General features: G+C 39.5%; 1 long non-coding RNA gene across 6 annotated transcripts in view; it reads left to right on the plus strand.

Moving 5' to 3' along the window:
• The first annotated feature begins 261 nt into the window (after window positions 1-261).
• LOC107812572 (uncharacterized) overlaps window positions 262-14,361 on the plus strand; it is a 28,654-nt gene continuing 14,554 nt past the window's right edge. For 2 of the 6 annotated variants that reach the window (XR_012710087.1, XR_012710089.1), the window contains exons 1-2: window positions 262-658; window positions 761-907. This is a non-coding gene — a long non-coding RNA (uncharacterized LOC107812572). Of the gene's footprint in view, window positions 659-760; window positions 1,111-1,943; window positions 2,121-2,721; window positions 3,457-5,516; window positions 6,905-14,361 lie in introns of those variants that run through there. The other 4 variants (XR_012710085.1, XR_012710088.1, XR_012710086.1 and 1 more) reach the window with 4 other exon arrangements.

The raw sequence follows: 14,361 nt of genomic DNA on the forward strand, positions 1-14,361 counted from the left end.
AGGATCAAGTAATTTTTATATTTTTTTTAATTAGATAATTTGTTTAATTTAAGATTTAATTTAGGTTTTTCTTAATTAAAAAAAAAGAGGAAAAGGAAAAGGAAATAAGAAAAAGAAATTAATAAAAAGGTTTAATTGGATATTGGGCTAGTTCTTGTACCCAAATCAAGCCCAAATTTTCCTACCCAGCACAAAAAAACCAAACCGACCCGACTGCCCGACCCATTTTCCCTTCACACTAAATAAACCCTAGACCTAGAACAAAATAAATCCGATCCTTCCCTTGGACAAAGAGAGAAGCGGCGCTCCATCCTAAAGGAGGAGATGAAAAAATCGGACACTCCAATCTAGCCGATCTAGAGCACCGTTTGGGTTTCTTCTTCCTCCGCTCAGCTCACTCAAATGAGAACCCACACACAAGAACAAAACAGTCGCTGCTGCTTCTTCATTTCCCATCCCAGCCCGTTTAGCCGTGAAAAGCTGTTACTTCAGCTCTAAAAACGAGCAGCAACCGAGAGGGACAAAAATTCTCCCCTTTAAACAAACTGCCAGAAATTACCACCCGAACCTAGTTGAAACAGTGTTTGTTTTTTAGTTGAAGATCTGAAAATCAAAAACTACAAATAATAGAAAGAAAACTGGATTTTTTCCTATAAAGGTTTGAAGAAATACGATTTCAAAGATGAATTTCTTCTTCTCTAGATTTTCACAAGCTGTAGAGGTTCAAATTTGTTGATTTATTGTTGCTGATTTTTGGCAGATTCATGATGCTGAGCTCCTCACATTTGACTATGTTTTGTTGCCATCGAGTTCCTAATTATCCGATTTTTTCTCTTGGAATAGATTCGAACTCAAGCTTGTATTTGCTGGCTACATTCTGTTATTATTAAAGGATTTTGCTCAACAGGTTTGTTTTCCACTATTCTATCTTAATTTTCTTATAGTAGGTAGAAGCCTTGGAAGGGCTGTTGAGATTTTGATTTGGCATCTAGTCGTCTGAGTTTACATGTTAGTACATAACAGTACAAGATGGCTACGATTTGAGTTATATTCTGATTTGTTGTGTATTTGAGTTGTTTAATATGCTTTAGTTTGAATGTTTGATGGATGTAATATGCAATGTCCTATTTTTTTGGTTGATGATTTGAGGTTAGCATATAGTTAATCCTCTGTTAGTAAACCAAATTTGCTATGTTTGAGACTAAAATATGTTGGAATATTTGGAACTCATCCTTTGGGTTGACTCAATGTTCTTTCTCTCGACCTTTAGCCCAAAAATAAGATTTTGCCTCTAAAAAATATCCATTTCCATTTACGTGGAACTCCAAGAATGATTTTCTTACCTTATTTTGGTTCTAATAATTACGTATTGAATTGGTAAGATCTTTACTTTGTGTTATGAAATGTTTGTTGAGTTACGGCAAATTTTCCATGTTCTAAACTTTATTTAGTTGAAATCGAAAGCAATAAGTCCTTTGATTTCAAATGTTGAAAGGACAGAATTCGTGAGTTGTTGACCAAGCATAGTAATTCATGGCCTTGCAATAACCTCAAGCTTAAGAAAATCTTAACATCCGCAGTTTGCTTTAGTTGAACACCAACTTTTGAAATAAATGGAGGTGTGCCATCTATTCTTGAATCACCTATGGCCCGTGACAGTTCTGCAATTGCTTCATTCTCCTTGTGATTGTCCATCTGCACTATCACCAATTAACAACCGTTAATCAAAAGTGTTTAAGTTCCTAATTAAAACAATCAGGTAAGTTGTAAGGTAATAATTACTACCAGAAAATTAGGTAAACTGATGAAAGCTTTGTCTTACTGGATTAATTCTCTTTGCTAAATATACATCCTATTTTTTGGGTTTTCTCGCTCGCTGGTGTTTGCCATGTTTGGTTCTTGTATTTCGAACTAAATGCAATGGCCTGCAATGTAAACATCAGATTCTGATGGACGAACTCATGAAGAGCACCACATGCAAGGTACAAAGGAAGCAAACTTTTATATTGTTCTTTTAGATGATGAGTTAGAAATGACAGCTACGTATAAGTTTTATATATAGTGGTACGTACGCAAGAGGTTATCAATGAGAAAAAGAATATAGATTTAGTTCTGACTAATCTTGCGCCATTTGCCTGTTTTGATTAGTCGTGATTTAATATATTATTGTGATGTTGTATACGTTCGGGTAACATAATTACGAATTACATTCTAAAAAAAAAGTAACTCGAGAAATGCGTTCGCACAACTTCAACCAAACTTTCTTAATAATTAATAAAGCGTGATTAGTTGTGGACACGTACACGTGACATAAATTTTGATGCGCCAAATGAGATGAGTATACGTACGCGTAACTTAATTCTTTAATTACGAATAAATCAAGCAATTAAAAGCGGTAAAAGGTAAATTGCACATAGGTCTTAAAAATAAGTAATTAAACAATTTGAGCCAAGTATAAATCGCTAATTGACTGTGCTAGAACCACGGTATCCGGGAATGCATAACACCTTCTCTCGGATTAACAGAATTCCTTATCTAGAATTTCTGGTTCGCAGACTTTTATAATAAAGTCAAAATTTCCTCGAATTGGAATTTTTAAAATAAACCGGTGACTTGGGACACCAAAAATAAATTATCCCAAGTGGCGACTCTGAATGTGAATAAATAATCCCATTTCGAATAATGTCATTTTAATTGGAAAAACTCCCATATACCTCTCAGGGTGTAAAAGGAGGCGTGACACAGGGTAACATTCGAGGAGTTGAAAAAGAGGCTAGTCACAACACCCATCATTGTTGCCTCGACTGGGAGCAACCATTCTAACTCATGTGTGACGCCAATGACTATGCAATGGGGGCAGTGTTGGGACAGCGGAAAGACAAGCTAATGCACCCAATTTACTATACCAGTAGAACGTTGAGTGGAGCCCAGCTGAACTACACTATGACTGAAAAGGAGATGCTGGTTGTGGTGTTTGCATTCGACAAGTTCAGATCATACCTGATTGGCTCTAAGGTAATTGTATATACTGATCATGCAGCTCTCCGGTACTTGATTGAGAAGAAGGAGTCCAAACCGCGCATGATTCGTTGGGTGTTGCTGCAAGAGTTCGACTTGGAGATTTGTGACTGTAAGGGCACGAAAAACCAGGTTGCTGATCATCTATTGCGACTTGAAGGAGCTGAACACTCAGTAGAGACAGAGGATATTCTGGAAACCTTTCCAGACGAGTAGCTACTCGCCACAAGCCTTGAGGAAGTGCCATGGTATGCAGACTTTGCAAACTACCTAGCAAGCGGTATAGTTCCCTATGACCAATCTTCTGTGCAAAAGAAAATGTTTTACCGTGACTGCCATATGTATTACTGGGATGAACCTTATCTGTTTAGAATTTTTGTTGATAATATGATTTGGAGGCGTGTCCCTGAGATAGAACAATCTTCTATTTTGCAAGCATTTCATGCATCGACATATGGCAGACATTTTGGAGGATTCAGGACGGAAGCTAAAGTTCTAGAAGTCGGGTTCTACTAGCCAACAGTATTTAAGGATGCACATCGATGGATGAAGAGCTGTGATGAATGTCAGCGAATCGGAAACATTTCTCGTCGCCATGAGATGCCCATGAACCCAATTCAAGAGGTTGAAGCGTTCGATGTATGGGGAATAAACTTCATGGGCCCCTTTGTCAGCTCCTTTGGCAATAAATACATACTTGTTGCTGTAGATTACGTGTCCAAATGGGTGTAAGCTGCAGCACTCTTCACCAATGATGGAAGAGTGGTGGTGGGATTTTTGAATAAGAATATATTCACCCGTTTCTGGATCCCGAGAGCTATTATCAGTGACGGAGGCACTCATTTCTGCAATCGAGCCTTCGAGAAATTGCTAGCAAAGTACGATGTGCACCACAAGGTGACAATCTCGTATCATCCTCAGACTAGTGGATAGGTCAAAGTGTCGAATAGATAGATAAAGAGTGTACTGACCAAGACTGTGAACGCCACAAGAACTGATTGGGCGAAAAAGCTAGATGATGCACTCTGGGCCTACAAAACTGCCTTTAAAAATCCAAATGGTATGTCACCATACAAGTTGGTATTCAGAAAGGCCTGTCACTTACCAGTGGAACTAGAACACAGAGTCTAGTAGGTAATGAAACAACTGAATCTGGACATTAAGGCTGCGGGAACAACTAGAGTCACAGAATTGCATGAGCTCGACGAGTTCCGATATCATGCTTTCGGGAGCACAAGGTTGTACAAGGAGAGAATGAAGAAGTTGCATGACAAGAACATTGTTGAGAGAAATTTCAAGCCTGGAGATATGGTGTTTCTCTATAACTTAAGATTAAGGCTATTTCCGGGTAAACTTAGGTCACGATGGTTTGGACCATTTCGAGTGGTCGCAATGCTCCCTTCAGGTGCCGTAGAGATTGCTTCAGAGAAAGACTCTCATACATTTAGAGTCAATGGGCAAAGATTGAAACTATATGTGGGCATGGATGCATCCAGGGAAGTGTCAGTGATTCATCTGACTGAACCTCAGAGGTCGAGCGAGCCTTAAATGCGCTCATTTGAGTCGTGACACGACGTTAAATCAGGCGCTGTGTGGGAGGCAACCCATGATTTCTTTTGTTTTCTTGTCTTTTGTTTGATGTTGTACCAAATGTGTGGGAAACTAACATCCTTATAAAAAAAGGGCTCGTGACCGCGACCACGGCGTGATCGCGGTAAATGACGAGTATTCTGTTTTAGGATTTCTCGATCCACCGCGACCGCGACACGATCGTGGTAAAACAAGATCATTCTGTTTCACGCCCTTCACTCACCGCAGCCGCGGTGTGACCGCGAAACCACTGTCGCCCATGTAAGTCATTTTTTTTTTAAAACAAGATTTTTTTATTTTATTTTCTTTCCCCCTCCTCTTAAACACCCCATTTCACACGCCCACCCTCACTTTCCCCATTATTCCCTCTCTCTACAAACCCTAACCCATTGCTTCTCTCTCTTTCTTCTTCTTCTTCTCTTTAAGACATAACCCCTTCTTCTCTCTCTCTCTCACACACACCCCCCTACAAGACTCCATCTTCTATCAATCTCAATTTCTAAAAACCCAGGCATGTCAAACTTCTCCTCTCCCTTCTTGTGTTTCTTTATTTTGCAATTTTTATGTTGGAAGTGTGTAGTATTTATATTTAGATTTTGTTTTGATTTTATTTTTTGCTTTTTGGTGGGTTATGTGAAAAATGTTGTAGATAAAAGTGTGGTTTTGTTGTGTAAATTTCATTGTGGTGGGGTGGAAGGGTGAAGTGCGAATGGTTGATTTGGGGGAAGAATTTATGCTTTCATAGGGCTAGGTGTGTTAGATTAGAAACCATTCTCACAATGTGTTTGTGAAATTGCCCCAATGGAGTTGTAATGACTAATGTGACCATGGTGGTGGTGAAGTCTGAGTAACCACCCAGGGTTCACACAACTCAAACCCTCACTAATAGGAGCCTATGTTTTTGGCAGGTACAATGCATCAATCCAGGAAGAAACGTACCACAGGGTCCTCCGTTAGTGGACCGGGCAGTTCTTCTAGAGCTCGGGGTCAAGCTAGTGCGGAACAATTTGATCGCGCTAGGTTTGTCTCCAAACCAGCTGAGGACAAGTATAACGTCAAGGCATCCAAGAAATTGTTACCTGAAGTACATATTGATCGGCAAGCCTTGCAAGTGGAATGCCCAAGTATCTTTGCAGAGTTGAGGAGGTGTCAGCTGGACATCTTCTTTGATGAACCGGAGGAGGCGAATGTACTTATGGTAAGGGAGTTTTATGCAAACTGGCCGGAGCATGTTGATCGGGTGGTCATAGTACGAAACACCCATATGAATGCGTCCCCTGAAGCCATCCGCCGAGTGTGCCGACTGCCAGTATTCATTGGGGATACAGATTATTACCAGGCTTATCACCACCTAACTATCTAGTGGGCACCGATTCTTGAATCAATATATGTGGCTGACAGGGAACCAATATGGATAAAGCACCGAATTACACTGAAATCCTAGTCTCTCACTTAGGAAGCTAAGTGTTGGCTCACATGTATCAACAACCGTTTGCTGCCCTCCAGCAACACTACCGATGTCAATGGGCCAAGAGTAGCGGCTATCTACTATTTTATGACTCACCATGATTTTGATGTTGCCAAGCTCCTTCATGATGAGATGTTCATTCGCTCCCCAGAAGTACTCAAATGGTTTTACTTCCCCTCTCTGGTTACCAAGCTGTGTCGTGCTGCACGAGTTCCTAAAAATCCCAGAGTAGATGGAAAATTGCCATTGAAAGCCCCATTCCGGGCTAGTAAAATCACAGTTGGGAGAGAACCGGTAGTGGTGGTTAATGATGATGATGATGCTGGTGAGGATGCTGAGGACACTACCGCCCCACCACAGCCAAGTGTTGATGAGGCAGTCCCATCACAGGCCCACTGAAGTACTCGCATGACAGCCCTGGAGCAAGAAATGGCTGGCCTCCGCACTTCGGTCACTGACTTGGGTACTAGAGTTGACAATTTGACTACTCAACATGCTAGGTCGGAGAAAAAGATCATGGAATGGCTCCGAGCACTAGGACGAGTGTGTCACCTCGATCCTAGCACCGTCTCTTATTAGGATTGAGCACAGGGATGTCCCCTTACCTTACTCTGCTTTACATTCTTTGACATAGGGACATGCTAAAACTTTAAGTGTGGGGTGGGGGATGGTTGTTGTTGTATAAATTGTATAAATGTGTATGGAGTTGTTTTTGTTTGGTATTGTTGGTTTATGTTAGTTAACGTCGACTTGGCCCAAAGACGGACGCCTCTCGACGGGTCTCTTGAGGGATTTAAGTCGAAAGAAAAAAAAACAAAAGATTTTCGTTTGTTAGGTAGTGTATCAACTCCCCCTTGGTTTTTCTTTAAACCACGGTTCTTTTCGAAGGATTTCTATTTGAACCGGGTGTAGTTAGTTTTTTTTTCTTTTTCTTTTTAAATTAGGAAGTCTTGGGCGAGAAGCAAAAATGAAAATAGAGATCCTTAACTCTATGGTACCTTGAATAAAGACTGCGTTAGTGTGACACTTAGGCTCTTTAGTTGACTCAAAGAAGTCCTTAAATTGTGTGTTCCTGAATGGCTCAAGTACTTAGAACATAGTGTCTGATGATCCTAACTAAATTGACTCATGTGCCATGTGTGAGTGAGGCTTTAGGTATTTTGTGTTAACATTCAATGCCTAGAACTTTCCCTCTGTGTGTGCAAAGTGAAATGGTAGCCTCATTTGGTCTGGAAAGTGATATAGGCATTTCTTTGCTTAACCTTTCTATGTATGCTTGTTCCCACATAATTGTGTATACCCTAGTCAACCCCGTTGAGCCTGTAAGCCTGTTTTCCTTGGCAACCACATTACAAGCCTAACCCGAGTTTAAATAGCCTATCTTGTTGAACCCTATCACCTCTTAGAAGCACTCAAAGTATAACAGATATAGAAAAAATATAAGGGTGGGGTGGTTGGTTGGGCTGTTAAGTGGAATTAAGGGGACATGAAAAGAAAAAAAAGTGCACTGGTTGATAAACAACAATAGAGGCCACCAGAAAGAGAAAAAAAAAAGAGAAGCCTCAAAGTGGTGGAAACTATTTAAAGAAAAAGTGTGCTTAAAGAAAAAAAAGGGTTAACACAATAATGTAATGGTGGAAGGAAGGTGTGACAAAGTTAAGAGCTTAAAAGTACACAATGTAGTGGAGTGCTTAGGGAGGTGTAGTCACTATACCCAGATGTATCCTACCCATCCCGTAGCCAACATTACAACCAAATAAAGTCCTATTTGATTCTAGACCGAATGAGCTCGATTAGTCGAGTATTACAAAACGGGCAAGCCCATGGTGTGTTGTTTGTGGCATAAGAATTTGTTCTGAGGGTGAGTGAAATGTTGTATTTGAATTCCTCAGTGTGTGGTTTGTAAACGATATAAGTTTCTTTTCTAGTGAGTAGGCATATGATTCATGAAGGGAAGGTAAGTCTGGACCTCTGACTGAGAGTAGGAGAGTTGTTTAGGGGTATTGCGTGGCTAGAAAGGAGTCCACTCTTGAGGCGAGGAGGTTGTGCTGAAGTAGTCTATCCATGTGAAATACTCTTGGTATAAGGAGTAGGGAAGTGCCCCAATGATGATTAAGCCTATAGAGTGTGGTTTGTTGCAAGAGGACTAGCAACAGTTTAAGTGTGGGGTGTTGATAGTAGGCGATATAGACGCTATTTACACTCTAAATGTACCATACTTTATTGTTGTTTTAAAGACAAAATGATAACAAAATACTCTAATTGGTGTTCTTTTGCTTCGAAAGAACTAATCCAAGTTAGGAAGAGACTATGGAGTGTTTTGGAGTCAATAATGTGGATATAAGGCCAATCAAGAAGAACCCAAACAAAAATAAGCAAGAATGGGGCAAAGGAGGACTAGACAAGAGGCCACCGCGACCGCGGTCGACCGTGGTTGGAACGCGGTAGGCCAAACGATTGAGGTAGAATAGTTTCATTTCACCGCGGTCACGCCGCGTTCTGCCGCGGTTGACTGTTTAATCGCCCAGAAATTTTGGGACTAAAGTGTAAATGGGGGGAAACTTATCCTAACCCTTTATTAACTCAACAAACTCGCCCAAGCAAAGGTGAAGCTTGCTTTTAGACTGAATTGGAGGCAAGAACAAGTGTGAGAAGAGCAATCAACCATTAGAGTTTTTCAATCTTCTCTTTGTTATCTTTATTTGCACATTATGAATACTTTTGTGGTTTTATCTTGCTTTGCTATGAGTAGCTAAATATTTAGTCTAAGGTTTTGGTGGAACCTGTTGAAGGATGAACTTCGTGTTATGTTAATATAGTTTGCCCGGTTTAATCTCTATTTATTCAACTACGTTCTTGTTGTAGTTAATTGATAGGATCCTCAATTAGCTGTGCCTATTTAGTATGTATTACTTAGGAGAGAATGCATATTTAGGTAATTATTGAACAACACCACTCCCAAAATATATGAGGAATCAATAACCAAGGGTTTAAAGGCGGGATTTGGGATAATGAAGCCTTGGGTGTGATCTAAAGTGAGCTGTAATAAAGGCCAGCTAGCCTAACTCGGGAGAGTGTATATAGTAAATTGTCGTAATTACTCGGGAGAGATTTACGATAGTAAGAGTGCTCATGATCGATAGAGATGATTATGCAAATCTGTATGAAACATAACAGGAAGGGATTCCATAAATAGGGAAAATCACAACCTTAGATCCTTCTCTTAATTGTTTACAACTCAATCATAGTTAGTTCTTAGTTTACTTAATTTCATTCAGTTATAGTTAGTAAAATATCATCAATTGTTATTCAAAATATTTGAGAAGTTGATTACATAGAATTTAGTGAGTCTAACAAGAGTAATTGATAGGTTAATTCCTTGTGGATTTGACTCTGACTAAATACGCAAATTATATTTGCAACGTCCACTTGTCCTATTTTTAAGGCATAGTTGGGTGTGATCAATTGACCATGAAAATGATGCTCTAAAATCGCTCCTAGGTCGACTCCCATGGAGTAAATGAGATAAAAATGGCCAAACTCCCGATTTTTAAAAGAACACTGCCTAGTCCGACCTTTTTCGCGAACGCGGCAAGTCACTCGCATTCGCGAAGCAGTTACCAGCTCCAGCTCAAAAACTCCCTTTCGCGAACGCGAGTCACTGCTCATAAACGCGATGTTTTACCAGGCGAACCTTCGCGAACGCGTTGCACCCTTCACGAACGTGAAGGTTAAAATCCACATAGGACCAATTTCTCCTTCGTGAACGCGTAGCTCAAAAGTCAGCAGCCAACAGATGCTTCTTCGCGAACACGGGAATCTCTTCGCATTCTCTCCCGCGTTCGTAAAGAACAAAACTAGATACCAGACATCATCTACCACAACTCAACCAAACTTGGTCCGAAACCATCCCGAAACACACCCGAGGCCCCCGGTACCCCGTCCAATCACACCAACCAGTTCCATAACATAACATGGACCTGCTCGAGGTCGCAAATCACATCAAACAACATCAAAATCATGAATCGTACCCCAATTCGAGCTTAATGAACTTTAGAAATTTAAACTTCTATATTTGATGCCAAAACCTATCAAATCAATTCCAATCGACCTCAAAGTTTGCAAACAAGTCATAATTGACATTACTAATATACTACCACTTCCGGAATCAGAATCTGACCACGATATCAAAAAGTCCACTCCTGGTCAAACTTCCAAAAACCTTCAACTTCCAACTTTCACCAAACGACCCCGAAATGACCTACAGACCCCCAAATCCACATTTGGATGTGCTCCTAAGATCAAAATCACTATACGTAGCTATTATTAGGCTCGAAATATTAAACGGACATCGATAACATTAAAATACACTTCAACCCAAATTCATGAAATTCTTCCAAAATGCCAACTTTCCATAATAAGCGTCGTAATGCTCCCAGGTCATCCAAAACCCGATCCGGGCATACGCTCAAGTCCAAAATCATCATACATACCTTGGAACCTTCAAATCCTGATTCCGAGGTCGTTTAGTAAAACTTCAAACCTTAGTCAACTCTTCCAACTTAAAGCTTCCGAAATGAGAATTTTCCTTCTGAATAAACTCCGAACTTCCCGAAATTCAATTCCAACCACACGTGCAAATCATAATACCTGAAGTGAAGCTACTCAAGGCCTCAAATCACTGAACGATGTGCTAGAGCTCAAAACGACCGATTGGTCGTTACAATATTGGGTCGGTTGTACTCATGCTGCACTTTTGCACTTCTTGTGCAGATACTGCCGTTGGTCCCAACGGCATCTAGTAGTGTTCTGCTCGAATCCAGCTACATTCGGAGACTTGAGGTATAGTTCCACAGCATCCGCATCCCTGAAGTCCCCTTCTTTATCTATCATATTGTTTATCTAGTCTCGAATTGTTGTATTTGCTTCAAACCATATGTGTAGTACTCTAGTTTCTCATGTATTCGTGACTCCAAATTCTGGGAGACGTTAGATATCGTTATATATATTTTATTATTCCTTCTCGGACTATTTTGATTTATTTTATTAATGTTTTATTTTGAATAGTTAAAATTGGTTAAATAATCTAGCTAACGTTGACTTGCCTAGCAAGTTAAATGTTAGGCGCTAGTGGGATTCCAGGTCGTGACAAGAATTCATGAAGAATCTTTTATTGTTTAATGTATGTCAATGTGAATTATCAATTATTTTGTACATCATAATTGAATCGGGGTGGTCAAATCGTCCTTTCCAACTGATAATCCTTTGTATCACTAAACTAGCATGTAAATTCATTATGCTTATATTTGTGTAGTACAAGCAAGAAAAAAGTTGGGTAACCTTCAATATTTACCCGGTATGATTGTAGTAATATGAAGATATTCAATCTTCACATCATTTATAGTCTCAATATGTCACAATTTTGGCTAATATCTTTGAAACTCAATAAGTTTCTTTGAGACTTATTATAAAAATGCTCTTTTGGAGCTCTTAAATAATTTTGTACTATAGTTCTTCCGTCACACCATCCATATACTGAATGTCTCCTCCACGAAGAAAATCATATTTTTTGACATAATCAAAATTATTATAGGCAAGACCATGTTCTCGCTTTACTTTTGCCTTTAATAATATTTGATAAGGGGTGACAAAATATTTTCTATGTAGCATAGGTACGTGACCAATGACATATTCATGCAACCACACTGGAATATTTAATCTCCTTATTTCTCTCAAACCTCCTTCAGATGTGAGTTGTGGTATTTATCCAACCATGCATGAGCACATCCGTATTCATAATATTTATCACATATAGTCATATTCACTTCCAAGAATGAGTCTGCATTCACAATGCTTATCACAAGTCTCATTCTTTCAGCAAATGGACTATAATCATCTAGATATACTTTATTATTATTATTTTCATACCACTGTGATGGTAAATATTGCCTTCACTTTTTAAGAATTACTTTGAGAACCCTTACTGTTCTCCTTTTTATAATTACTATAATGATGATTATTATTATTTTGCCCTCTGACACGCCCACATACATTCATAAGTCCCCAATAATTAGTTAGACTTTTTTCAAACTTTTGATCTATTTCTTTACATTCACTTCAGGGAATGGAGCAGATACAATGAGACATGCTTCATGTTTTTTTAATTAAAATCATATTATTTCCCCAATCATTATTATATCATAGCTGTGGTGCATTGCGACTCGAACCCATTGTCTTATTCATATAGTATGTATTAGGCCATAATGCATTGGGACTTGGATCCAACGTCTTATCATCATGATGCATCATGGCTTATCTGATGTTTTAAAATATCTTTCTAAAAGTTGCTACTTCATAAGCAAATTCAAGGCAAGTAACATAGAGAATAGCTCTCTACATGTCTTTATCAATAATAAGCTTAGAGAGCCTTTTGAAAATATTAGACTTTTAGATGATTGCATACAATAAAAATTGTATGCCTCCGACTTATAGGCCCAAGGGCCCATCCTAAGTCCGAGTACGGGCAAGATCAAGCTCGAGCTCGAGGGACCAGATCCGAGTTTGAAGGTGGAGCACGATGCATACCAAGGTCGAGTGTGCTCGACCCCAAAATAGTCCCGTTACGGATTTGTACCAAAACAAGTTAGATTCCTGCCACGTCCCCAAAGTCATGGCGCAAATCCAGGAATATGATTGTACGATTCCGTACTAGGTGGTTAGACAGTTGTACCAAGAATATTCCTTATTTAGGGTTCCCCTATTATATAAAGGGGACCCCAATCATTTGTAAGACATCTTATCATTGAACAAAGAATATACTCTCTACTTTTTGCCTACTGTTCATCAGAACTATCCTTTAGCTTTATTGTTCTTACTTAATTGTTCCAATTGCTCTAAGCCACCTCGAGGTCACTAAGCTCGAGGTCACTGCAGTTGAGTAACACTGGTTTGATTTACTTGTCTCTTTTATTTATACTTCATATTTCTTGATTATTAATTGGTATTGAACTAAATCACATATCTTTAAAACCACAAATCAAATTTAATTGTTACTCGTATTTTTGAGGTAAATAGTTTGGCGCCCACCATTGGATTAAAGATAAAAGTGATTATTTCTTTACTGATTTTCATTACACACGTTGCTTTTACACCTTTTCTTGTCAAGATTTTTGCTTCTCAGGCTGAAACATATCTAGGTCACAAAACGCACCCATTCATGACAACGAAGGTCTTGGAGAAAACAACAACGTAGGAGTCGGTGTACCACCAATAAACCCATGGAAGTGCCAAATGTGGAACCTTTTGATGTTAGTTCACACATTTCTTTGAATGCAGATCTAGGCGCGGACCCCGAAGGAAATATATGCAGGGAAGCCCTGTCCGATGGCCAAAGAACACAAGGAATGGAAAAGGGGGGACTCGGGGATAAAAATTCAGAGTCAAAATAAAATTCCAAACACAGCTGAACTAGTAAACTCTTGGCATGCTGAGCCAGCACTAGAAAGGCTCGGTAAAAGTGGCTCGGGGACTGACCCTATGATTATGAGGATGCTCGAAGAGCTTACTAAGAGGATCGAGTCTGAGGAAAAGAAAATTGAAGACAACGATAAGAAGGTGGAAATTTACAACTTCCGTGTTGATCAAATACCGGGGGCACCTCCAGTTTTGAAAGGCTTAGACGCTAAAAAGTTCATACAAAAACCATTCCCCCCGAGTGCGACTCCGATGCCCATTCCCAAGAAGTTTTGCATGCCTGATATACCCAAGTATAACAGGACAACAAACCCTAACGAGCATATTATTTCATACAATTGCGGGATCAAAGGGAATGACTTGAATGACAATGATATCAAGTCAGTTTTGTTGAAAACATTTTGGGAAACGCTATCAGAAGGAGCCATGATTTGGTATCACAACTTAGCTCCTAAATATATTGATTTATTTGCTATGCTAGCAGACGCCTTCGTGAAAGCACACGCCGTGTCTATAAAGGTGGCCACGAGAAAATCGGATGTCTTCAAGATAAAGAAAAGGAACGACGAGATGCTAAGGGAGTTCATGTCCCGGTTTCAGATGGAAAGAATGGAATTGCCATCGGTCTCCGATGATTGGGTAATACAGGCCTTTATGCAGGATCTGAATGAAAGGAGCTCGATTGCGTCTTGACAATTGAAACAGAACTTGATCGAATATTTAGCTGTGACATGGTCGGATGTGCACAATCATTACCAGTTAAAAATTAGGGTCGAGGATGACGAGTTGGGAGCCCCCTCAAGTTTAATTCA

Source organism: Nicotiana tabacum, chromosome 1 (assembly GCF_000715075.1).
Source record: "Nicotiana tabacum cultivar K326 chromosome 1, ASM71507v2, whole genome shotgun sequence".
Taxonomy (NCBI): domain Eukaryota; kingdom Viridiplantae; phylum Streptophyta; class Magnoliopsida; order Solanales; family Solanaceae; genus Nicotiana; species Nicotiana tabacum.